The sequence below is a fragment of the Saimiri boliviensis genome, chromosome 18, assembly GCF_048565385.1.
Source record: "Saimiri boliviensis isolate mSaiBol1 chromosome 18, mSaiBol1.pri, whole genome shotgun sequence".
In the NCBI taxonomy this organism is placed as follows: domain Eukaryota; kingdom Metazoa; phylum Chordata; class Mammalia; order Primates; family Cebidae; genus Saimiri; species Saimiri boliviensis.
Window position 1 is genome coordinate 25644040 of NC_133466.1, and position 26325 is coordinate 25670364.

The following is a 26325-nucleotide window of genomic DNA, read 5'->3' on the forward strand; positions in this document are numbered from 1 at the left end:
CTCCTGGCCTCAAGTGATCCATCCACCTCAGCCTCCCAAAGTGCTGGCATTATAGGCATGAACCACTGCTCCCAGCCCAACTAACACATTTGTATTGCCTTTGTGCTATCCAGAGTTTTGAGAGACATTTGTTCATTCAACATATATTTTCTATGTATCTATTTAGCAATGTTTAAGCTGCTAAAAATGTAATATGGATTATTTTAAATGACTGAAGGATTATATGTTATGATAGCGAATAATGAGAAAGAGGAGGAGAAAAGAATTCTTGCACAGATAAAATGGTGGGAAAGGCCAAGAGAAAAGGTCTTCAGAAGGCAACATGTGAAACGAGTTTTTAAAATGAGAATGATCCCATTGTGGGAATAAGAATATGCCAAGTTTCTGCACTAGATGGAACAGCTGTGTGAGAGACCAAGGGCAGCATTAGGAAGGGTTAGAATCTTATTCCCAAGGCAGGGACACCTGAGGTACCATCTCAGGAACGAGATGTGGGATATGACATTTTTAAAAATCTCCTTAGATTTGAGGACCATCAATTGAAACCCAATATATGAGGCAGTTTTTAACCATATCAAAAACCATCCTTGTGGCATTATTTGGTGAATAATCTGGTCTTCTCATTTTACTTAACTTAAAAATTGCATACATGGGACACTGGTTTTTGATTTTTGTTTTCAGGAGCAAAAGAAACAAGTTCCTTCCTGTAAGTCAATGCTAACAAGTCAATTTGGCTATTGGTTGAGTTATGTGATTTTGTAATACATATATATCTAACATTCTCAGTCAAGAACAGGTGTGTCCCGAGTTTATCTACTTATATGGCAAAATAATTCACCAATGAAATTATTTCCTTTAATTATGTCTTTTAAGTATTCAGCCAAAAAATTTAAGGGCATCCTATTATACCTCAAAAGGAAGGACTCAAGTAATTTCACTATACTAGCAACTAAAAGAACTGAGTATCACACATGTATGCTGCTGCTTTGTGTTACAATTAAACATGATACTATTTTCTACTTAACCAGGAATATTCAATGACAATATAATTGAAGTTTTTAAGAAAAATTTTAAGTTAACTGTTTAGATCCCTTTTGGGAAAATAAAATGTACTCATTAAATGCTCTAAAGATTGGATAGGCAGTTGAGATCATTCTTAATAGGCTGTGGCCAAAGCAGGATAAGAAATTAATAAAACACAACTATTAAGCTAAATTACAAGGTGTTTCTGCTAAATGAGATAATTAATAACAAGTTTCATTGCATTTTTATAGCTACTTAAAAACAAATTATTGCAGCACCGTAAATTTTGGATATTAGAACACAAGATTAATAGCAATAGGTTTTGAACTTACCATGGACATACAATAGTTGACATTTTTAACTGGGGCTTCTGTTTATTGAACTTCTCCCAAAACAAATACCTTGCTCCTTTTCAAAATCTAATTTACAGATATATCCCTTCTTGGAAATTTATGTTTAACCATGTAGAAAATGAAAATAAAACTACAAAGAATTCTTAATACACTTAACTGTAGAATTTTTTTACTTAATATTGATGGGACACTCTAAGTGCATTAGATATTTTGGCTTTTATTTAAAAATTCTTTTGACATGGGTCATCTGTATCAATAATTATAGACTGAAATGTTCTTTCAGTATTCAATTTGATAAGTCTAATTTAAAATCAGAGTGAAAGTTGTCATTTTATATGAGATTTTATTTATTTTGCGTATATGTCAGTGTGTTACATTAAAAGCATTTAACTGGAGTACTATTATATAAGAGATATTAAGTGGCAAGTGAATTTTGGGATAGACTTTGCTGTAGAAATTTCAAAGTAGGTGGCTGTGAACACATTAAAACTATATGAGGCTTGAAATGAGGAGATGTGAGAGGGTTTTCTGAGGAAGATTTCTTTGGGGAGCACTGTGCCTGCCTTTCCACTCAATTTTAATGAAAGATTTCAGTAGGGCCACTTGGGGAGCTGAAGTTTGAAGACAGAGTGGAGTTGACTTTGAATCCTGCCTGGACAAAGTAAATGTTACACTTGGATTAGCTAACTGCTTCGGCTTCAGGTTCAAGAAGAGCTTCCTACAATGCTGATATCTGCTTAATTCTCAGAATTTATTGGTGCAAAAATAGATTATTATAGTCTGTAGATCATATTTGTAGTCCTAAGCATGAAAAGAAACTCTTAACCGAGCACCTGGAAGGATAATGGACATCGTAAGGGAGAAAGTTATGTGGAATAGATCCCTAAAAATGTGAGCTGAGGATGACACAGCAATGAGAGGAAACTCTATTACCCAACACATAGGAAGTGCAGTCCAATGTTCCCAGTGAGGTCCTCTAATATGCACCCAAAAGCAGCCAAAGAGCATCAAACCACCCTCCCTAGAGAGTGGGAAGTGCAGTAAAGACAGTAAAATGGGAGTTCCCTGATATCTGTACTTCACCCCACTGCAACTTTAATTATTGTGCAGTGGAAACTGCCCTTAAAAAGACGATGAAGGTGGAATACAAGCCTGAGGTGGGGAAGGACAGAAGGTTCTCCCTTCTGCTCCTCATGCCAGGAATATCTTTCCTGCAGCAGACCCCTTCTAGGCAAAGGAGTGATGTGCTGAGAGATACATTAGTCTGTTCGCACACTCCTAATAAAGACGTACCCAAGACCGGGTAATTTATAAAAGAAAGAAGTTTAATTGACTCACAGTTCCGCAGGGCTGGGGAGGCCTCAGAAAAACTTGCAATCATGGCAGAAGGGGAAAGCAAATACATCCTTCTTCACACGGCGGCGGCAGGAAAGAGAAGAGTGAGAACCCAGCCAAAGCTCCTTATAAAATCATCAGATCTCGTGAAAACCAACTCACTAGCCCGAGAACAGGACCGGTGAAACTGGCCCCATGATTCATTTATCTTCACCTGGTCCCTCCCACAGCAAGTGGAGATTATGAAAACTACAATTCAAGATGAGCGTTAGGTGGGGACACAGACAAACCATATCAAGAGAGATAAGCAACAGCCAGTTAATACAGGACATTTGCACCTTTTTTAAAAGTTCAATTTGTGTATAATGAAAAGACTTTGGAAGTTTTTAAGAAAAGAATGACATTATCAGATCTATGGGTTAAAAATATAAATCTGATTGCTCTATGGGAAAGAAGTTAGAGAAAGACAAGGATGAAAAACTGAAGAACAGTTGAGGTGTTATTCCAATAGTTGGTGTAAGAGGAGAGAGTTGCATTCTAGGATGGTAGCAATTGAGATGAACAGAATGGGATAGTTTAAAAATATATTTGCGAGGTAAAAGTAACAGCACTCCTTGATGAATCAGATTAGGGTAATTATTGAAAGAAAAGTCAAGTATGACATCTGGGTTTCTGGCCTGAGCAATTGGGTAGATGAGGGAATTTAACATGGGTGGATAGTAAAATAAAGCTGGAAGTCCAAGAGTGAGTTGACGTCAGACCAAAAACAGCATCTCCAAAATTTTCTTTTACAGGAATATACAAGTCTTCCCCATACATAAATCTCCTTTCCTATTCCTTGCGGAATTGTTGGCCACTTCCAGCCTCCAGGGATGTGACTATTTTCCCTTAAAAATGTCAAAGAATTTGCATCAATCCTAATTGCCAATGATCTGTTTCTGCTATCTTCATTATCATTTTCTTGATGGTATCACCAGCCTCCATCAAACTTGCTATTTTACATCCAGAAATACAATTTCTCAGAATTTTTTAGCTTTCTTTTTGTTTGTTTTTGCAAGCTATTTTTAAAATCATTTATGTCAGTTATAATGGTCAAAATAAAAAGTTTCATAAATCAGCAATGTGAGGGCATTTAAAAGGGGTATATGTATACAAATTCTCTTGAAGAGAAAGATATTTAAATATCAGCATTAAGAGCTGTTATTCAGTATTATGTCTTTATTCTTGATTAAATACATGAGTTCATTTACATTTGTAAATCAAATATGATTGCATTACATAAGATAAAACAGAAATCTGTACATAAATATGTGACTTCATAAGATGCCTTGGAGCTTAATGAATAAACAAGAATTAATGTTATCTTAAAGAGTTATTTAAAAAAGCTAAGACTTTAATGAATCTCAGTCAAAATCTGCTTATATTACAGGCCAACTTCTACTTTTTGTTAAGAACGAGTATTGAATAAATTCTCAGAGTTCTAAGAAGGCCTCTTAGCTTTACCTCATTTGTTGACTTTTCACTTTTTTCATTTACTCAGGCACAAAATGTCAGTCATCTTTAATCCTTCTGTTTCCTTTTGTTGTTGTTGCTGTTTGACCTAAACACTAAGTCGTGCCAAATCGTCACCTTCACTTTCGTCTTACATTAAGTCCTTACTGCTTCTCTTACATACTACATAAGAACATCCTCTTACACACCATTCTCACACTCCTTGTCTCAAAGATAACTTCTACATACATATGGCAATTCATTCTTCATAGATTATAGGCCTAATCATGTTCAAAAGACTTCAAAAGATATATGTTATCTGAAAAACAATAGGAAAATAGAAAACAACACATTCCCCTAGAATCTAGTCTACAGGTGAACACTTTCATATCTTTCCAACCTCAACTCACACGCCTTCTTTCCATGTATACACCTGGCAAATCCCAGCCAAAGTGGATTGTCTGCTGTTCCCTAAAGAGAGCCCACTCTTCCATTTTTCCTTTGTATTCATATTGTTTTCCTCCAGCTCAAAGTTTTAGTGCTCTCATTCATTCAAAGGACCAGCTTTAATACGGAAAGCCAGGATCTGCTTACCAAGCCAATTAAGATGACAGAGTGGACCTGCTCTTTACGGACTCCCAATGCAATAGCCCACTTTTCCCATGCAACTTTTCTGATTCACCTGTCAGTATGTAGATTTTTCTTCCTTTGACCTGCCTTCTTTGTTGTCATGGCTTCTCTATTACTGTGTTCTGTATTATAGAGATACATATACACTGATATGGTGCTCCTAAGTATTGCTTCCACAAGGTCCAAAACTGTTTGCACACGTTTTTCTATAACTCGAAATGTCCAACAGAGGAGAAGATACTCAGTAAAGACCATTAGAATTAAGTTTAACACTAAAGATATTCTCTAAGAAGCAGGGGTTACTCAGTTCCTGATCAACTCCTCCATTTCCTACCCTAACCTTACTACAAATTTGTCAAATTAGATTTTAGGTTTAAAATACTGACAAGCATGCTATTTGGACAAGAATGTTTTCTAGAGTTTGGGTCAATAATAATCAGTGATCCACATTCAAATGTGACATGCCTGTAATTGCTTTTCTGTTGTAGAAACTGCATGTCTCTTTTATTCTACACGCTGTTAAAAACTGCCAACTGAAGAAAGGCATAGCTGACCTTTGTCTATCTTCAGTTCACTCTATTCAGAATATTTTTCTGTCTTTGTATTCATTATCTAATATTTACAGGATCTTGCATATGGTTGTGTGGCCTGAGCCCTGTGAAAGGAAGATTGGCCAGGTGGTGAGTGAGACTGATATATAGCCCAGGCTTGCTTACCAAGCCTTAAGCATGAGTCCAGTTACACCTGCAAGGGTACATGTGTTCACGTACATAGAAGAAAGGGCAACTTTTTGTAATTTACAGAAAGTGCACGTGGGGATTCATCTAGTCAATGAATGCTAATATATTGCACTGAAGCATTTCAGTACTAAAATCCTTGGGTTTTTTAAAGTCCAATTTTGTTGATAGGAGTGTAGTTTTCATGTACGTGAATTCCAACATAGAAACAGTAAAGAATTATATGAATTAAACATACAAGTTCTCCCAAGAAATAATAAAAAGATACATTAGGTCATTGGGTTGATTTCTTTTCCAGTGTAAGATTGTTCCCTCTGGTGTGTTTTCATTGTTTTGTCCCATATGAGTTTAAACTATTTAAGCTATGGTTCTTACTTCATTTCCCAAGGGTGCATATTCAAGAGTCTGATAGAAGTCACTGATAATGAGTTGAAGGGTTGGGAGTGGGTGTTTATATTTTATGTTTCTTTGGTGAAGAATTCTGGCTAGAATCCGGGGCACTGAGTCATTACTCTTTATTTATTTATTTATTTTTTTGGATGGAGTCTCAATCGGTTGCCTAGGCTGTGCAGTGGTGTGATCTCGGCTCACTGAAACCTCTGCCTCCCAGGTTCATGCGATTCTTGTCTCAGTCTCCTGGGGTTATTACACTTACATTCACTATTTTATTATTATATCAGTAAACATCTTCTATTGGCCATTGTGTTGATAATGTTTATTATTGCTAATTTTCTCTGCAAACCAGACTTATAATTGTTATTTCCATTTTTTATAGGCGAAAACTGAGGTATTCAGTGATTTCGCCAAGTCCAGAAGGAAAGTATGTGTCTAAACTGAGATGATAATCCAGGCCCTCCTGGCTACAAAATAACTTTTCACTCCTTCAGAAGAAGTCTTCCAAACTATGTCCCACTTTCTTTAATGAATTCAATCAACAGATACTTATCAAATACTTCTTTTGTGCCCTAAATTCTTCTAGATTCTGGGGATAAGCAAAAGAGACAATGTCTTTGCTGTTATGGGACTTACATTAGGAAAAAGACAATAAGCAAATATATATAAATAAACAAATATATATATATTTGGAAGAGATGGAAGAGATGCTTTAGTGGTAGCCTGAATGTAACAAAGAGAACCCTATGAAGGTTGAGTATTCTAGGCAGATAGAATTGCAAAGTCTCTGAGACTAGAAGGATTAAGGCATGTTAGAGGAACGTCTTCAAGGCCAGTGTGGCTAGGGCATGATACGCTAGTGGAGAGTAGTAGGAAATGAAGCCAGACACATAGGCAGAAGCTTCATAATGCGGCTCAAGTAGGCAAGGCTACACAGTTAAAATTTTTTCTAATGAGAGACTATTGAAAGCTTTATCTAATTTGCATTTTTAAAAAGTCACCTTAACTGGTGCGAGAAAAATTAACTCTAGGGGGAGAAGACTGGAAACAGAAATATAATTTAGAGGGTTATTGTAGCAGATGACAGTGGCTCTAGGAAAAGCGGTAGTTCTAGGGTAGGGAGAATTGACTGTACTGGAACAGAGTTGAAAATCAAGTTGGCAACACTTGCAGACAGAAAGAATGTGGGTGTCAGGAAAAAAAGAAAAATGTATCACACCTAGGTTTTACACTTGAGATACTGGGTGAGTGCTGCTGCCATTTACAGAGACGGAAAATTGGAAAGGAGCAGGATTTCAGGGGTAGATGAGTGGGAAACTATCAGGTCTGTTTCACACATTATTGCATTTTGTTTTTAAGACAGTCTCACTCTGTGGCCCAGGCTAGAGTGCAGTGGTATGACCCCGGCTCACTGAAACCTCTGCTTCCCAGGTTCATGTGATCCTCCTGCCTCAGCCTCCCAAGTAGCTGGGCACATGCCAGAATGTCTGGCTAATTTTTGGTATTTTTAGTAGAGACGGCGTTTCACCATGTTAGCCAGGATGATCAGGATCTTCTGACCTCATGATCCGCTGCTTCAGCCTCCCAAAGTTCTGGGATTACAGGCATGAGCCACCATGCCTGGCCCATGTTATTGCTTCTTATGATATTTTATACATCTCTTTCCCATTGTGAATATATAATGTTTTAGTCTACATCAAAAAGATCTAAAAGGTATTGGCAGATAAGTACCTCTCATGAATTTATACAAGATGTGAAAATAATGTTTCCCTACATATGTTCACTCACTCACCTGCCCAAAATATTAAAGTGCCCCTATTGTTTTATATTATAGCTACATATTTATTCATTGAGACACATAATTTCATTTGGATCATAAAATCACTGATTAAGGTCAACCAGAGCACATACATACAATGTATGTTAGTTTTTTTTGTTTGTTTGTTTGTTTGTTTTTTGTTTTTTTTTTTTTTTCTCTAGATAACCCCTGTGATGCCCTGGGGCAATTTTTTGTGGGTCCATTTTCTCCATCTATAATAAGTATTTCTCCATGGTCCTGAGACTGTGAGCAGAGATATAGAGTTCTCTGTTTTTTTTTTTTTTCTCTGTTGGTTTGTCTGTCTCTTTCTTTTAAAACCATTCACAAATCACATTTCCTCCAAAAATCTTTCTCTGATTGCTCCAGGCTACATAGAAAAAAAAAAAAACAATTCTCTTTTGAATTTCTGAAGAGGGTATGTTTTGCATCACTTCTTTAGCACTTAGAACTGACTTAAAATTCTTAGTTTTCCTTATCTTTCAAGATGATTTCTACCTAGCTGTATTGGAAATTGCTTAAGGTAAAAAGTGGTCTTTTGTACACTCATGTCACTCTCTGCTGAACATAGAGCTCACATAAGAAAACTTTGATTGGTTTTTGATGATAAAAGAAAAACAGAAAATCTATCTTCCAAAATTTAGAAAGTTAGTAAAATAGTAGAGTTGTTCAGGGACTTTTTGCATACATTTGTGAAATCTGGAAGAAAAATTACAGGTACTCTAATCCCACAGTTTTTTTTTTTTTTTCTTGCATTTGAAACTTTGCTAGTTAAACTGCTACTTGCTAAAATAAAAACAGATAGATAGATAAACAGAGGACCAAAACATACATCTATGCCTATCAGTGACATTCTTTCTTTTGTTAACTAGTTTGTACTTTTGTGATTATATTTTCTCTAGTTACCTTTATCTGTTTTTAATGATACCAAGCATTCCATTGACTTATTTTACTCATAAGCAATGATAATTTGCATGAGTATAAAAATGGGACAAGATAGCAGATTCCATTTGATGCAAGCTTTCCACCAACCATGTTAGAGACTCCTGATTCCTATCCACTTGACTGGAAATTCAGGTGATAATTATCTGGTGATAATCATTAGGATTAATGTATAAAATTTATTTTGATTTTATAAACTGTAATGGTCATACACACACTAATATAATTTCCCGAATTAACTATTCCACTGGGAAGAAAATGTTTTGACCAGTTAACAAATATATACATCCTCCATTTGTCCATGGTAGGTTTCTTTTTTCTATTGTTGATTTTCTTGTAAATTTGATTATGTGAGAGTTAATCCTCAAGGACTTTTATCACCCTTGAGTACAATGACCAAATAGGCTTTCTGACCAAATGCAACAGAGTCATGGAACACTTGGACCCGGTTGTGGCTTTTTACGGCTTAGCCCAAAACAGGGAGCTTTTCTCTTTATGAACCTGCTTGAATTGATAAAACATAAATAATATAACATGACAGGAAACAAGCCAAGAAGTGCATGTCTATATTTAAAGCCATCTTTAGTTATGGGTAAGTACTCCAAAATTATTTTTTCCCAAGTGACAGGTGAAAGCAGCATGGCTTTATGGCTTTACCTCTATTCTCCTTGACCAACTTGCACAGATAATTCCACTTCCCTTTCCCACGCCCTTAATTCAATCTGTTACAAGTCAGTCTTTTAGAAAGCTTATTGTGCCTGGTGGCCAGAGACAAATTTGGTTCAATATTCAACTATGTAATTCAAGTGATAGCCAGAGGCTGACATTATACTCATTAATGACTGAAAACAAAACACAACAAAACAAAAAAACCTTAAGAGATGAATCAGATTTTGATGAGAGAGGAGGTAAAATACTTCAGTGGGAATATAGTGAGAAGGTTGACCCACATGAAGAATTTCTAGGTTTCATTCTGGATATCTTTTTCAATGTGTGATTTGAGGGTCTATCTTCTATTCTTAGCAGAATATTGTTCAAACTTATACTACCAAAATAGCTTGTTGAATTCCTATGTATAGCAGACACCAGTTATTCTCAAATAGAATCTTACTCAGAAAACAAGCTTAGGTATACCTTCTTCTAGTATAAAAATTATGAGAATGTTAATGCAAATACTAATCTCTAGAAATGATCTGAGGAGAAACAGAAAAACAGAGTCCCAACTCTTTCCTCTAGAGTAACAGATCTCAATAAAGAGAAAATTATCAACACATAGTTATAAAACATTCTAATTCCTCCTCATGCTCAGAATCCATAATTAGGACATCTGCATTTGGGAAGATGAAATTTAACTCATCGTGTTAAAAACATCTTCAGATGTGGCATAAAGATGTCAAGCATACATTGGCCTCAGCTACTGTGGGCAGAAAGATGAATAAGACAAGGAACTCTGCCCTGCAAACCCTAAGACAAGATGATAGGGCTGACCCTCAGTAAGGCATCTAGAGGCCTCCACGGGGAAAAGACCTTTCCTAAACTTTCTGTTAGATTTAAGCTCTTGTAGCTTTTCTGGGCCTCAGGACCTTCAACTGTGAAAGCACAGAGATGAAGTGTGTGACCATTAAGATTCATGCCACATTCAAAACTCCAGTGTTAGCATTCTAAAGAGTTGCCAACACAAATAGAGAGGAAGAGATGGGTAAGGTTTGAAAAGTAAGACAGAGAGAGATTCAGAGACAATGAGCTAATAGAGAGAATGGACTTCATTGAATCAGAGTCTCATTTGGAGACTATCAACTTGAAGTTGTCTTAGGTTGGAACTTTAACAAAAAAAGATATTAAGAAATACTTTAATATTTGAAAAGAATAATCTATTTGAGATAAATGGTAGTGGACTTCTGAGGAAGTATTTCAAACGACGTTGCTATGGCCAGAAATCCATGCAGGAAAGATATGAAGACAAAGACAGAGAGACCAATGGAGGCAGATACTCATCAGGATCCTGCAAACATAAAGATAGGCACACACAATGATTACGAAACTTAACATAATCTTGTATATAGTTGATAAATTTGAAATTGTTTATGTCTTGCCTGCAACAGAATGGCTAGAATATCTTCTTAGTTCAATAACATAAAGTAGAGGTTTAAGTGTAGAAGAGAAAGAACTGCCAGGGTCTAAGTGATGACATCTTCCTTTAAATCCTCTTTGATGAACGGAAAATAAGAAACAAGAATAGAGAAACCTTCTGTTTCTTGAGAGCACTAAGTATTGTCATCGTGATTACTTCAACCTTCCTTTATCATCTGCAATTGTCTTTTGCTTTACAAAGCGTGTATTCTGTTTGGAAAGAAGGCTTATAAAGAAATGCAATGTAAACAACAACAAAGTTTTTAATATTAGCTATAGGCAGCAAAGAATGTTTAAAAAGAAAAACATATATCACTGGCAACTCGTGCTTAACTATCCTGTAAACTGCCATGAAAACAGTTTTTTCAAGAATTTAAGGAGGCAATATTGCCACCATGATTAGGTTATATGTTCTTCTGGAACCGAGCACTGAAACTTACAATGTATTAGATAACATCTCAAACTAGAGCCTCTGTTTCTGTAAATTCTGTAAATCATAGTTACTTGTAATTTTTTAAAGCCTACCTTATGGCATATTTAAAATTCTATCAGTTAGCTGTTGAATGTAGTACAACTTGGAAAGTTGCTTTTCAGTAGCACATTCTTGGATCCAAGAGAGTGGAGAAGCCCCCCACACCCAGATGAGACCTGAACTAGCTCAAAGGGAATGAGAACGACCGAACATCTGCAATTCCTACCCTACATGGGAAGAATTAGAAAACTATCCTGGCCGGGCGCGGTGGCTCAAGCCCGTAATCCCAGCACTTTGGGAGGCCGAGGCGGGTGGATCACGAGGTCAAGAGATCGAGACCATCCTGGTCAACATAGTGAAACCCCGTCCCTACTAAAAATACAAAAAACTAGCTGGGCATGGTGGCTCGTGCCTGTAATCCCAGCTACTCAGGAGGCTGAGGCAGGAGAATCTCCTGAACCCAGGAGGCGGAGGTTGCGGTGAGCCAAGATCGCGCCATTGCACTCCAGCCTGGGTAACAAGAACGAAACTCCGTCTCAAAAAAAAAAAAAAAAAAAAAAAAAAAAAAAAAAAAAAAAAAGAAAGAAACTATCCTGGGACATCAAGAAATACTATTCATACTCTCTATGAACTGAATAAAATGATTCACACTAATTCCCAACACAAGCACACAAATGTGTTCCTTACCCAGTAATACTTACTGAGTGCACAATGATGATGTGAGAGCGTAGAAATTTGTTCTCATTACATCTTCGGTCAAAGTGTTGATAGTGTTTTTGTAAAGGATACATTCAGCAGTCTTAGCCCACACAAAGTAGACAATTGAAAAGAATCGTGTGAAATATTTAGGATACTTCCTTTTCTTTTCCCAGACGTGCTCCAATTATGTCTTATGTTTGGATCATGTAGAAAAACTTCTTTATATACTGTCTACATCTTATAGGTGTATTTTGCTTAAATAGATGTCAATTCTACTTTGATGTATATCTGGTAAGCCTTGACTCATAATGATGATTTTCTTTAAACATCCAATTTAAAAATGCAGAACCTCAGAAGGAAAAAGTAAAAATAAAGATAGTCAGGTCCCACCTCACATATATATGTATAGTTTTTAACAATACCTACAAGGTGTATACCAGCAATATGAGATTTTGTGTTTTCTACACTATTTAGTGGGTTACAATGTGGGTTTTCAGTTAAATTCCCACCTAAATCATTTCCAAGTGCTGTTTAATTTTTGTAAAATTTGTAAATAACTGCTTTAACTAGCAGCTGCTCTTTAATTTTAGGATCAAAGTACAATAGTTTAAAATCTTTGATAAATCTGGATTAAGACAGAACATACTGCATGGCTTCCATAAATAAAATTTTTGCATAAGCTTTTAGGGACAATTTTTTTTTTTTTTTTTAGTAAAATGACTGAAAAAAAAAATCACACAGATTGGTAAATTGGCTTCTGCGAATTAGGATCTGGAAAATTTTTGACTCACAGTGGTAGGGCCCAAGTGTATTATTTTTCTTTGCTTACATTCCTTTCCCAAATGACTGAGCAAGCTTATTATAGGGCCAAATTACTCAGTGTCAAAACCATAAAGGGGGATTCAGAATAAAACTAAATGTGTTGGATGTCTCCCATGGGCCAAGTACGCAGGACAAGCATGGAGCAATCATTTCCATATTCTTAGTCTCATAATTCTCAGAGCAATGCTTTTTTTTTTTTTCAGTTAATGAAATTAAGGTTTAAACTACAGGCTGCATGCACGTTTTCCAAGGTCGTATACCAAGTATATAAGGGAGCCTGGACATTAACATATTGATCTAATATTAAAATTCCTGCTTATGTTTTTATTCCATACTGCCTTTTAGTGTGGATTAATTATCAGAAGCCATAACCTTGATTAGAAAATTATGAATGCTCAATTTGAAGCTGGCATTGTTTTGAAAAGGACAAGGGAGTTTGCTTAACATATCCTGCTTTTATCATATGCAGTAGTTATTTTAATGTCTTTAAAAAAAACACTGCACATATGAATTGTTACTTTTAGAGCCTCTCACATCCATGAATTCCTACTATCCTCATTATAACGCCGGTAGCAAATAGAGGCAGTGATATAGTTAAGGAAAAATACCTCATCAAGGATAAGGATCTGAATTCATGCCATCCTAAATTTTGAAATTTACTCACAATAGTACACTTCTTGATAACATAGGCAATGATTAGAATGAACTGTTTATAAACTTAAAAAAAATTATACTATTTTCATTTCATCGGCCTTAAAATCCATTTGCAAAAAGGTCAACCTAGAATCACAGTCTCATAAAAAAATGAGAAAAGAATTTCTCATTTTTGCAAACTTCAAAATGGCATGAGATGGATTCAAGTGTCTTTCTATGTGGCTCATTTTTAATTATCTTGAGCTGGTAGAAGAGTGATGTTAGCTCATAGGTCTTTGAAAATAAATCAACAATAATTAACACCAACTTAAATTCTAGTAACCCATCTCATACATCAACAGAAGTACTCTGTGTATGTGAAAATATAAACATGGCATGTTTGACATTTTGGAGCGTCCTTAGAGAGACATTGATTTGTAATTCAGATCACATAGCATCTTTGATTTCTCCCACTTGCCCATGCCCTTTCCCCATCCCTTCCCCCAAAATAAAACACAAAAGCTTTATCTGCAATGGATGGAGAGCAACCCAGGAATCTGTGCAGAGACTATCCATCACATTTCTGTCTTAATTGAATGACACCAGAATGAGATCGATAAAATGTAACAAGAGACAGCTTTGCATTTCCACACTCACTTATTCCCCCTCTCCATTACTCTCAGCCATCACCGTGACCAGAAAGCCCAAGTAAAAAACATGAACCCTGCTGCCAGACAAGCTGTTAGGATATGAATAAACTTGTCAGAGAAACAACAAAACTTAAAAATATTAGAAGGGAGCTAGGGAGACAAAAAGCTATTAAAGGAATATTGAACCGGCTTCTTAATAAAAGCAATTTCATAGACATATTCTCACTCCTAAATAACCTTCTCAAATGCAATGTTTCAGTTAAATAATCTCAACAGCTTTCCCCATGTGCCCAAGATTACTTGAGACTGCATCAATGGCTCCTCAAACACAGATGTGGTGACAACTCAGTTCAAACCTGCAAGTCCTACAGTAAATGTGGGGCAGCTGTGATATGTGCATGTCGAAGGTTCCCAAGATCTCCAATGCATTATTGATAACCTCATCACTCCGCTAAAAGCAAAAGCTGACATTGTTATAATCTCAACCTTCTCCTGAAGAGCTCTGGCTTTGCCCAGGTATTGATCACAGGAAGCAGTAAACCAAAGAGCGAAACAGCACATGTAAAATTCCAGAAGGTGAAGGTTTGCCTATACTCAGTATGAGTGTGTTAACCACAATCGCATGGCCTGTTCTAGTGTGTTATGCCTTTGATGGTTTACAATGTGGTCCTACTTCTAGGCTACATGTTGTAATAATTCATTTAATACTCCACATCTTGAGCTTGTTACAAGTTTTTATGGAACAAAAGTCTGTATTACAAAATAAAAATTAAAATAAACCTTCAATGTAGTTGTCTGAAAGGCAGATTTTTTTCTTCATTACAGTAATTTTTTTCTTTATCATTTTGAAACTTAATTACATATAAGTGACTCTTCTTTCTTCAAAATATATCATCTTTACATTGCATGTAACCTTCATGGAAAAATATGTGCCTACATAGATACTCTATATCACTTTACTCTTATCATTTTAAATAATAATGTAAGACTATGATACATATTAGTGCCTAAGTTATTTTAAAAATTATATATTGAAAAATATGACAAAATATAAATGTCACATCTTATCACAAGTAGTTCAAAGTGAAAATTAGAAGGTATATCCAAAGCATGATCTAGAGCTTGAATATTTTATATTTTCTATGTTCATACTTGGAGAAAAAATCTTAAGTAGTCTATCTTTGCTACTAAAAACAAACAAACAAACAAACAGAAAAGTCTCTGGTGAAGCCTATGTTGGTAGGGACATCCAAGGTTGTTGATGAATGCTAACAGCTCTAACAGAAAAAAGAGAGAGAGATCATTATTTTCTTAGCTGGTAGATGACTAAGTAGTTTGCAAAATGATCATTAGTGGCTGGTTGCTCCTGGATTACAAAGCAGAAGAGCTCACAATTCAAGCATTATTTATGACTGAAAACAACTTGTCCTAAGACACTAAGAGCAAGATGTACAGTTTGGTTTCACCTGCAGACACTGGTCACCTGAAGCAGGAGCTGATGGCTGCCTGCCAGGTAAGACACATGGCATGCATCAGTGAACCTGTTTCATCCACCTTTGACTTGCTGGGCCTTGTATCTGATGTCATGTAAATTTGCCCCAGTTACAGATTTGATATTGCCTATCACGGAATTAAGTCCCCAGAAAATGTGAATACAGTAAGAGTAGTTTTAAGTCCTTATACATGTAAGCCTCTATTGTGAGACATAAAAAAATTGTTAGTACATTCTAAAATAAGTAAAAACAAAACATATCACATTGTTTTATTATACTTTATGCTTTTTAATGAAGTCATTGCTCACTTTTCCAAGTGCTACAGGAGTTTAACCCCTGGGAAAAGACAAGTTTCATGGAATGTAAAACTTTTTTGAGCAACAGAAACTAAAACTATCTTGCATTAAATATTTTCTACATCTTATAATTTTTTATTTTGTTTATTGCTCTTTGATTTAGTTGGTGGGCAGTCTATTTAGTAGCAAGAAGAAGTCAGGCTATTTTTGCTATGCACAAACATAACACTTAAAAAAAACTCATGAAAATATTAAAAATTACAGCAGAATCAGGTAGCATTAGAGTGGGCTCTGGTCGTCTAAATGTGTGTGCACCTCACTGTGGGGGAATTTTATTAAACTAAGTATGCCAAGTAAATCAGAGCCCAGGAGCTGGGTGCAACTGCTCCATAGTGTGAGTTCACACAGAGGACACAGCTTAGGCTGAGAGGTGGTGATTGTTGTTGATGTAGTTGAATGTGTATTATTTTTAATTTTTAAAATGACACTATGCCTCATTAGGGGTATTGGCACAGCTTGGACTCATGAAGAAACTGATTACAATTATAAAGACTTCTGGGGCCAAACAGTCAAACAAACTGCCTGCTACTCATGATGGCCCCAGCAGTGTCTATATGGTTGTCAAGTATGATCAAGTAAGAAGCAAACTAGATTTATTATTTTTTTCTATAGGATTTAGATGCCATGGAAGTGGCTCATAGTATTACCAGAATCCTACTTCTTTTCTGGTATTTTCATTGAATTAGAAAACTTCAAGGAAACTTCTAGTATTTTTCTTGAGTTAGAAAACTCAAGAGAAAAGAACTCCATCTTACTGCATTCTCCAGCGTCTATGATACGGCAGGATAAATCAGAGAAAAATTGTCTTCTCTAAGTAACTTTCACAATACTTTATCACTTTTAGAATTTGAAGTCAGTTTTGGACTTGTTTATTTTTCACATTTTATATATTTGAAACTGACCAAAAAATAAGAAAACATATTGGAAATACACCAATAAGATGAAAAACAAACAAATGTAACTTAACTTTGGGAAATTTATTTTTTAGTGCATATGCAAAAAGAAAAATAACCTTTGCTTAATCCTATTGGGTGACCTATGGAAATGCAGCATCTAAACATAGTTTATGTTTGAGTTTTGTCCCCTAAGAGTATTTTTTGGGAGAAGTGCACTTACTACATGTTACAAAAGAGCCTGAATGAGCATTCAAATAACTGCTGTAATCAAAAGATTCTTTTTCTCAAGAAAACGACCGTAGATTTTTATACTTATTTTTGCTTTGCTATGGGCATTCTAGAATGATAGAAAGATTCTCATTTGTTTCCCCATCCCCTAGCCCCCCGGAAGCTATTGAATTGTTCTGGTTTTATACAGTATAGAACAATCCTGCAATAATAAAACATTTCAACTTTATACAAAAGGTGAAGCTTTCCATTTGAAGTTTCTCTTTAACAGAAAAAAAAAATAGAGAAAATGGACTGACAGCTTTAGAAAATTCAAACAATTCCCCTTGCCAAGATACGTATTTTGTGAGTTTTCTTTAATTTCGGATTTGGTGCGTATGTTTCCTCTAACAATGAATGCTTTCAGTTTCAGAGTTCAGTTTCTGCTCTCCCTACTCAAACTGATCTTAACCTTTTAATAGGCAATTATTTTTCTAATTGCTTTGTAAAAACTTTTTTCAGGATAATTGTGAGACACTCAGCTCTAAATTATATATTATGGATGCATTTAAAACAGAGTGGGCTATAAACTGTAAAATGCATTTGATTGGTAAAAGCATCTTAAAATAAGAAAAAGAAGCAAGAAGACTATTCTTCAAAGTATTAGAAAACTTCTATAACTTACAAATTCATAAAAATCATAAGGGAATCTATTGAGAAAAATTCTTTTAAGGAAAAAAATGAGCAAAGCAGCATTGGCTGTGATTGTTTTAATGGGATAAGTACTGTTGTAATATTTTCTCCCATCGGCATTAAACCTCACTTCACAAAACGGAATACTCTCCCATTGTTTATTTCTCTTTATAACCTGTTACTTATATGGAACACATTTTTTTTTATGTTGGAAAAAATACATAGCTTTCATGATCTCAACTGTTTTATATATATTCATTTGAAATACAATGTTTTGAAAAACATTCTCATGTGGCAAAATGAAACAGGAAAAACTGTTAAAAATGAGAATAAATAATATGCTATATCTTATAAGAATTTAACCGTCAGGTATGAAAAGAAAAGCAATACCATTAAGCTCTGTGATACCTCACAAAAGTGCTTTTAGCAATGCTAATTTTAGCATTACCTACACAAATAGAATAATAAAAATACATGTGGCTAAGCTGTTGAGATTTGTAATGACAATATTACATAGATGATTCCAATACGATTCAATTCAAATCAGGAAAATTAGTTGATATCTCATGAAACAAACTAAATTGAAAATAAAAGCTTCCTTCAATCTTGATGTTTTAAAGTTAATTTATGACAGGCTGTTTAAAAGACTTGTTTAATTATTAAGTGAAACGTTTTATCTCATGAATCTTTTAAAAAGTTGCATTTGATATTATCTACCACTGACTAAACACAGAAGGTAAAATACACAACATGGCTGGGCCAGTATTGCAAAGATCCTAATTAGTATCCTTCTATAGAAAAACAATGAAGTGATTTTGTCACCAATTACTGACAATTAGCCTAAGTACAACAGTTAATTTCATGGAAATAAAACCACTATAAAATGAAAGGAACAAAACCTATCATAATTAATGGCATTTGCCTGCATTCCTCTACTGGTTATTTAATTAATGAACCATAAAAGTTTGAAGCAATTTGAACAGCTAAACACATATGCAAAATTCAAAATCCTGTGTATCTGGATTTTCTGAATTTTAAGTATCTGTGGAAACACGTATTTGAGCAGCAGAATTATGTATATCAGGTTTTTATCTCCTGAACCTAAAGATGTCATACTTTCAGACAATGCATTTGTCAAACAATAAAACCTATTATATTAAGTTACAGAGAAATGTCTTATGAGAGCTTGTCATTATCCTGTTATAATGCTTATAGATATAGTGAACTGCCAATAATTGTAAAAACATTATAACGTTAGAAGTTCCTAGTTTCCCTCACTCTTTCATCTCACTCAAACTTTTCTCTGCACTTGCTTCTTCAATGGTTTTTTGAATGTAGCACTGTGATCTGTGCTCATGAGCATGGGGATGTCCTGTTATGATCCCATGTCAGTTTTCTCTCATGCATTAACTCTCTGCCACAAGTTTCAGAGCTTGCAGTGTCAGGATGTATTAGGAAGTCAAATCAAGATTTAAGATGTTGTTCTGGCCTCTCCCAAAGCTGGAAAGGACTCATTTTGCAGGCTACCTACCAATTGACAAAGTAAAAACAATTCAAGGCCAGTGGCTTCTAAAGCTAAACTTCAGAAAATGTACCCTTGCAAATATTTTTCCAGTTTCAACGAGTTCAGAAAACAAAAATTTTAAAACCCAACAAAACCTCTCTACAGACTATTGCTTAATGAACAGCCACATGGATTTTAAAACTTTAAGTACACAAATAAACATTTTAGAGGTTTTTGACTGTGCAGAGATAAGATCCTCTCTGGGGAGACGACTAGAAACTGCGGGGCTCCTTTGTGCAGACTCCTGGAATGTGCTTGCTTTTCATTTCTTTCTTTGTGTCTGGCACACTGGCCTCACAGGCAATGTCTTAAGCCATGCAGGGTCAGGGCAAACAGAGAACTGCATTCATGGACAGATCAAGTTTATGTGAGAATCTGCTCCTCCACTGCCCTCAATCTCCATATGAATTGTTAATAAAATCTCAGCCTGAAAGCTCATCACCCCAACAGTGGGGAAGTCATGCAGAGAATCCTCTCGTTCAGAAAAACAAGATTTCTTTATCTTTTTCATCCTTCGCCAGCATTCGTGGGAATTCTGCCATGTAACCTCCTCCTGAACCAACCCGTGCCCCCCTCCCCAACCAATACCCCATTCCTCTGCACAACTCTCTAGGTCGCACCTGATCATCACCGGGGGAAGCAGGAGCCAAAAGACAAAAGAAACATTCTTACCCCCCCCTCCCCCCACAGCAAATCTACCACAATATCAACTTTGCCTCTGCAGTATTTTGCTGCTGTAAAAACCTTTAGGCAAAGGGAATATCAATGCTTATTTATTTTCCAGTTTGTGTCAAACACTAGAAAGACTTTCCCATAGCTTTTATGGCATCATACGAACTAGAGAACCACAGATATAATAAAAGGTCACATATAAAGCGAAGATCAGAGTCCTACCCTAATTAACTTGATATCTCCATGCAAATACTGGACAGGAACAAGACCCGATGTGTGTTACAGGCAATCTTGCGTGTATCTTCTAACCTTGCTACAGTCTAGCTGGGCCTCTTGTTTCCTCTGCTTTTGCTCCTTGAAAACTGTTTTAATATCGAACGCTTTTCAGAAGGATGGGCTGATGAACGAAAACATGAATTTCCTGCTTGCTCTTTAAGGTGGGTTAAAGGGGGTGCTAGCAATCAATTACAGAACAAAAGAACAACAACAAAAAAATGACTTAAGAACCTACAAGTGAATGTGTAACATTCTTTGCAGTCTATTTTTTTCAACTAAGTCCTTCATCTGTATTTATTTACCCTTATCATAAATATACAATATCTATTTCATTTAAAAAAGGATGTTTGTCCAGCAGCTCCTAAAGAAAAGCTGTTTTCTACTGAAAATGCCTTTAAATGCACTTAACTTTCATTTCAATTTGATGAGTTAACAAGGAGTAAAAAAGTTTAAAATTTTTTCTGAATTTGTGCTTCAGATTTTCGGATTGCTGAAACGCATTCTGTTCTATTTGCAGAATAAAAAGTTACATCTTCAACTCTAATTAACATTCTGGCCCCATTAAATCTTTATTTTCTAATTTTATTTTGGTAAATAAGACAACATTAACTTTTAAACGCTGCACACAAATAATTCCAAGGTATTTTTCAGTAAACGTCTTTTTCCTGCAGCTGCATATGTCAGAGAAAGTTGAACACTGTTTAAAAATAATACTTCTAAAGTACACATAAGTAAATCTGATCTGACTAAATATTATGCAAACCCCTATCACCATATATCCAGAAACATATTTAAGATCAAAATATAAATACTCTCAAACACATGCAGAATTTCTTTTTTAAAAAGGCAAAATGAAAGAAATACAAAATCATTCCTTAACCATTCACATAATAAAGTCACACAAATTTATTATTTCACTCAATTTATCTAAAACACAGTTGTTATTATAAATAAAACATGCATTTGCTTTATACGCATAGGTATCACTCTTTGTATATGAATCATAGGAACCAGTAGTTCAAATAATACTCTTCCACCAAATTTGAGTCACAGAAATTTGACAAATTTTCAAAAGAAAAAAAAAGTTTAGTTTCATGTTAAACATCCCAGTACCTCATAGCATTCTATTAAGACATTAAGGTTTAGAAATTTATAAAGTACACATTGGAATCATAATTGTAATATAAAGTTCAATATTATTCTTTAGCATTGATATAAATTTTTATTATAACATGCATTCAACTGTTTCTGAAAGCATAGAAAGTATAATAACTCTTCAAATATACCTAAAAAATTTGTCTCAAAATATTTAAAATCAGTAAATCAATAGATGCTGAAGACATACTTGCAGTTATGCAAATATGTGAAAAGAGTTATTTTAGAAAATGGAAAATGATCTCAAATATATATTGGTCTTTTGTGAAATAATTAAGCAATAAGCTAATTTTATAGTAGTGAGCTTAATATTTAGCATGGCTACATAAAAATCAATGTTTTATTCATAAGACTATATGTTAATGAGTTATATCACATAAAAACATTAATATTTGCTCTTTGACCTTATGTGTCCCTTGGTCTGTCCAAACTCCAGTTTCCTGAGATCTAAAATAACATCACTGACATCAAAGGGTTGTAAATTATACGTGCTGCTAGTAAACTGGCAAGATTCTTCTTGATTATGACCAACATCACCATCATTTTCATCACAAAAACATTAATGTGATATTTACTTTCATTAATGCCCAAAGAAATCATCATATTTTAAGACAGAATCCGTATGATCAAACCTCAATTTCTATTGTGACAAGTATTTTCTGAGAAGCGGAAATTATTGGTTTGGCCATTCCCTTTAAGAATTTGCTCTTTGAAATATTAGTGAAGTTCTAGACTAGGGCTCCCCATTCTTTTTCTAAGGAACTTGTTTCATTGATTTTCATTGGGTCTTACAATCTGTAACAAGGTGAAGAAGGAGGCAAAGTTGAATGCAGATGTTACTGGAGGGCTTGAGAAGCGGCAACCAATAGTACTTTCTTTTCTGCCTGAAACCCTGGGAGCCAAAAAGAGAGAATGTAGCCCCAAGAATAGCTTGGAGGTGGTAAAGAGTGGAAGCAATTGAGAACTCTAATCTGTATGTGTGTGTTTACATTTAGAATACAAACAGCAATGTGATTCCATGATACAAGTTTCAACAAAGCTTTTAGAGAGCCTCTGATAAACCTAGGGACAAGTTGAGGCTTTCTAATTGTTACAGAATGAAGGTTTGTATCCTCTTAAAATTTACATGTTGAAGCCCTAATCCCCAGTTGTGGCTGTATGCATGGAGCCTCTAAAGAAGTAACCAAGGTTAAATGAGGTCATAAGGATGGGACTCTAATCCAACAGTATTAGTGTCCTTATAAGAACAGACAACGGAAAACTCACTCCTTTAATTTCTGCGCACACACATATAGAGGAAAAGCCACTAAGGATATGGGAAGACAGCCATCTGCAAGCCAGAAAGAGAGCCTTACCAGAAAACAAAGCCCTTGATCATAACTTCTAACTTTCATGACTATGTGAAAACAAATTTCTATTGTTTAAACCACCTAATCTATGGTATTTTATAGCAGCCCAAATAAACTAATGTTATCACATGTTAAAATCAGCAATAACAAAAATAGCAAGTTGAAATAAATCCAGAACTGCATTCTAAGGATATTTTTGTTTTCCTTGGTATCTTCTCCCTTCCTGTAGAGCCAGATCAAGTAGATAAGAACTTTAATATTTGTCCCTGCTTCCGTTATAAAATGTTAACACTACCACCCATCTGCTAGATAGCATGTAGATCTTTCTTTAATCAGAATTATCGATTACACACCTAAACTAGAGAGTATAATGGTTAATTTCTCATGTAATCATTTTCCTTCAAAATATCCATTTGAGAAAAAAAAATCTATAGTGTAATCATGAAGAGTATAGATTTTTGAGTAAGGCTCTAGATTCAGATTGAGCTCCAAGTACCCGCTTGCTCTTTGACCTTATATGTCCCTTGGTCTGTCCAAACTCCAGTTTCCTAAGATCTAAAATAACATCACTGACATCAAAGGGTTGTAAATTATACGTGCTGCTAGTAAACTGGCAAGATTCTTCTTGATTGTGACCATCACCATCATTTTCATCACACTTTTCTAGGCTTCCTAAAATTATTTCTGTTTAATAAAGGCAGCAGAAATCTAAATATTTGGATTTGCACAATCTTAATGTCCTCCTACAATCACTTTCACAGAATTTTAAAAATACAATGTCCAAAAAATTCAGTTAAGATCAGTATGAGAAATAGCAGTATCTTGACCTGATGCTAAGATGTTTCTAAGGACTCTGCTCATTATATGATGCTGTAAAAGTGACTAGTATGCATGCTTCTCTCACATCACAAGAAGTGTGTGTGTTTCCAACCTTGCTTTTCACTCTGGATTTAGGTGGTTTATGTTAAATTACTGCGTGACTTGCTTGACTGGCATACTCGCAGTTTTATTCCCTTTGCTCAATCTTTTCTTTCTCTTTTATACTTTATACTGCTCTTTCAGGAGGGTACAGATTTGGTCATATATTTAGGAAGATGAATTTAGGAAGTCTAAGGGAGTTAAAAGCACAGAGCCCTGGAACTAGATTGTGGGGCTCCAAAAAAGCATGACCACTTAGTAGCTGATTGGTTTTGGGAAAATTAATAATCCTTCTTCTTGGTTTTCTTATGTGTAAAATAGGTGTGATCTCAAAGAATTAGAATGAGAATTAGATGAGTTACTTCACATGCCAGAATCGTTCTTGGGAAATGTTAACCACTCGATATATATTAACTGCTATTAATACAATCACAAAATAGGCACCATGCAAACAAAAGTCTGGCATAATCAATGAAACAAAAATTTCATTGATCATAATAGATACTAAAAAAAGAAGAAGAATATGGGATTTGCCCTCAAATATATTAAAATTTAACTGGTACAGTAATTCAACTTCTTAAAGAACTTTTTAAAGAAAACTAGAGAAGAGCTCTTTAGGCAGAAGGCTATGTTAATGAATTATTTTTAATGTTCTGAAGGTGGACCAACATGATGGTGGAGACAATATGTTTCTTTGCTTATAAACACATATTTAGGGAGGGTTGAATATATTTCAAGGAAAATTTGAAAAATTATTTGAGCCATAAAGATATCAAAATGATTATAATCAAAATAACATCAAAATATTTATATCTAAATAAACATAATATTTGTCAGTGATGAGCTGCATTTGCAGGTTCTATTTGTAATATTGTGAAGCCATTTAACCATTCTGTGAGACATAACAGAAGACTATTTCTAGCCCAATTTCTGTTTTTCCAATTAATACGCATTCCTTTGAAGCTCATAGTGAAGATTTCTGTTCTCATTTAAGTAAGAAAATACATTATATATAAAGTATATACAATGTCAAATGAAACATATAAAATCTTATTCCATTTTATAATTATGCTTTTGCAGTGTATACTATTGAAATGAGGGTTTTTTGTTTGTTTGTTCATTCTTTGAGATAGAGTCTCGCTCTATTGCCCAGGCTGGAGTGCAGTAGCACAATCTTGGCTCCCTGCAACGTCTACCTCCTGGGTTTAAGTGATTTTCATGCCTCAGCCTCCCCAGTAACTAGATTTTACAGGTATGCACCACCACACCTGGATAGTTTTTATATTTTCAGTAGAGATGGGATTTCACCATGTTCACCAGGCTGGTCTGGAACTCCTGAGCTCAATTAATCCACCCACCTTGGCCTCCCAGAGTGCTGGGATTACAGGCATGAGCCACTGTGCTCAGCCAAAGTGAGTAATTTTAAATGAAACTCTAGGAGTTAATTTGGTTATAAGATGACATAAATATTTATAATGACAAATGAGGTATGATTTTTCTAAACTGAAACTTAAAAATAGATCAAAATGACTAAAACTATGCTCACTCAATGCAAGTACACCTCCAAAACTGTTTAACATTGCATAACTTGTATCCTTGCCATAGTTCTACAATAAAATATTTTCTTTAACTTGTAACATTAATGTCGCTAATGGGATTCTATTCAACAATCACTCACTTTTCAGAAATAAACACATCTAATGATAGAATCAAATTATTCCATAAGCAAGATCAAAAGTTACATGCTGTATAAAACCCAACAACATTTGAGATCGATAAAATACCAAGAAAACTTAGAAAGTAATTACTTACAAACCAAAAAACTTGGAAACTAATTTTTCACAAGATATTTTTTATTGGTTAAAAAAAAAAAAAAAAAAAAAAAAAAAAAAAAAAAAAAAAAACCTCTCCAATTATTTTAGAAATATTTTGAAGGTGGCAGTTCCCAGCACATAGTTTCCAAGGACATTACCTTTTCTTTTTGAATACGCATACTGTTGAGTTTCAATCACAAAAAGGGCTCCAGATTAAGGTTTACTCGACTCTGGAGATAAGTGCTCCTTAGGGAGTGCCAGGGCTTTGGACCTTGAGCATGGTGTCAAGAATACATGAGAATCAGGTCACAATAGGCTCATGTACAGAGTCCAGGCAGTTTTTTTGATTGTGTTTGGCAAAATATACTCTCCCACATTTAATTCTTCCAACTAAAACTCAAAAGTAAGCTCTAAATATAGATAGTAATGGGAAAAAATTCTTTAGCTAAAATTAAAGAAGAATCTTTAGGTTTTAGTACAGGAGAAAAAAAGCATATTTTATGTATAATAATGAAAAAAGTTCTATTATCTTTGTGAAATATAAAGTTTGCTAAAATACAGGTTATAGATGGATCGTGTATAACAGTTTATGTTCTATCTCAATAGCCTATCTAGCTGAAACACAGCAATATAAGAACCAGCTGAAGTAGAATTTAAGAAATAAAATAATACACTCATTTCATATAAAATATGAACCATGCTTACATTAACAAGAAATAACATGATACACTCATCTCATATAAAATTTAAACCATGCTTACATTAACAAGAATAACTTAGTAAGTGGAAAATAATTAACTATCATC

The 26325-nt window shown here is 34.8% G+C and overlaps 1 non-coding gene and 1 pseudogene across 2 annotated transcripts in view; one reads left to right on the forward strand and one right to left on the reverse strand.

Annotated features, from left to right (window-relative positions):
* The window catches only part of LOC101050783 (uncharacterized), a 387580-nt pseudogene that overhangs the window by 286241 nt on the left and 75014 nt on the right, over positions 1 to 26325 (reverse strand). The gene's annotated exons all lie outside the window — the stretch shown is intronic.
* On the forward strand, positions 15344 to 15411 carry LOC120368512 (small nucleolar RNA SNORD74). Its single transcript, XR_005582617.1, has one exon. It is a non-coding gene; the product is annotated as a small nucleolar RNA SNORD74 (small nucleolar RNA).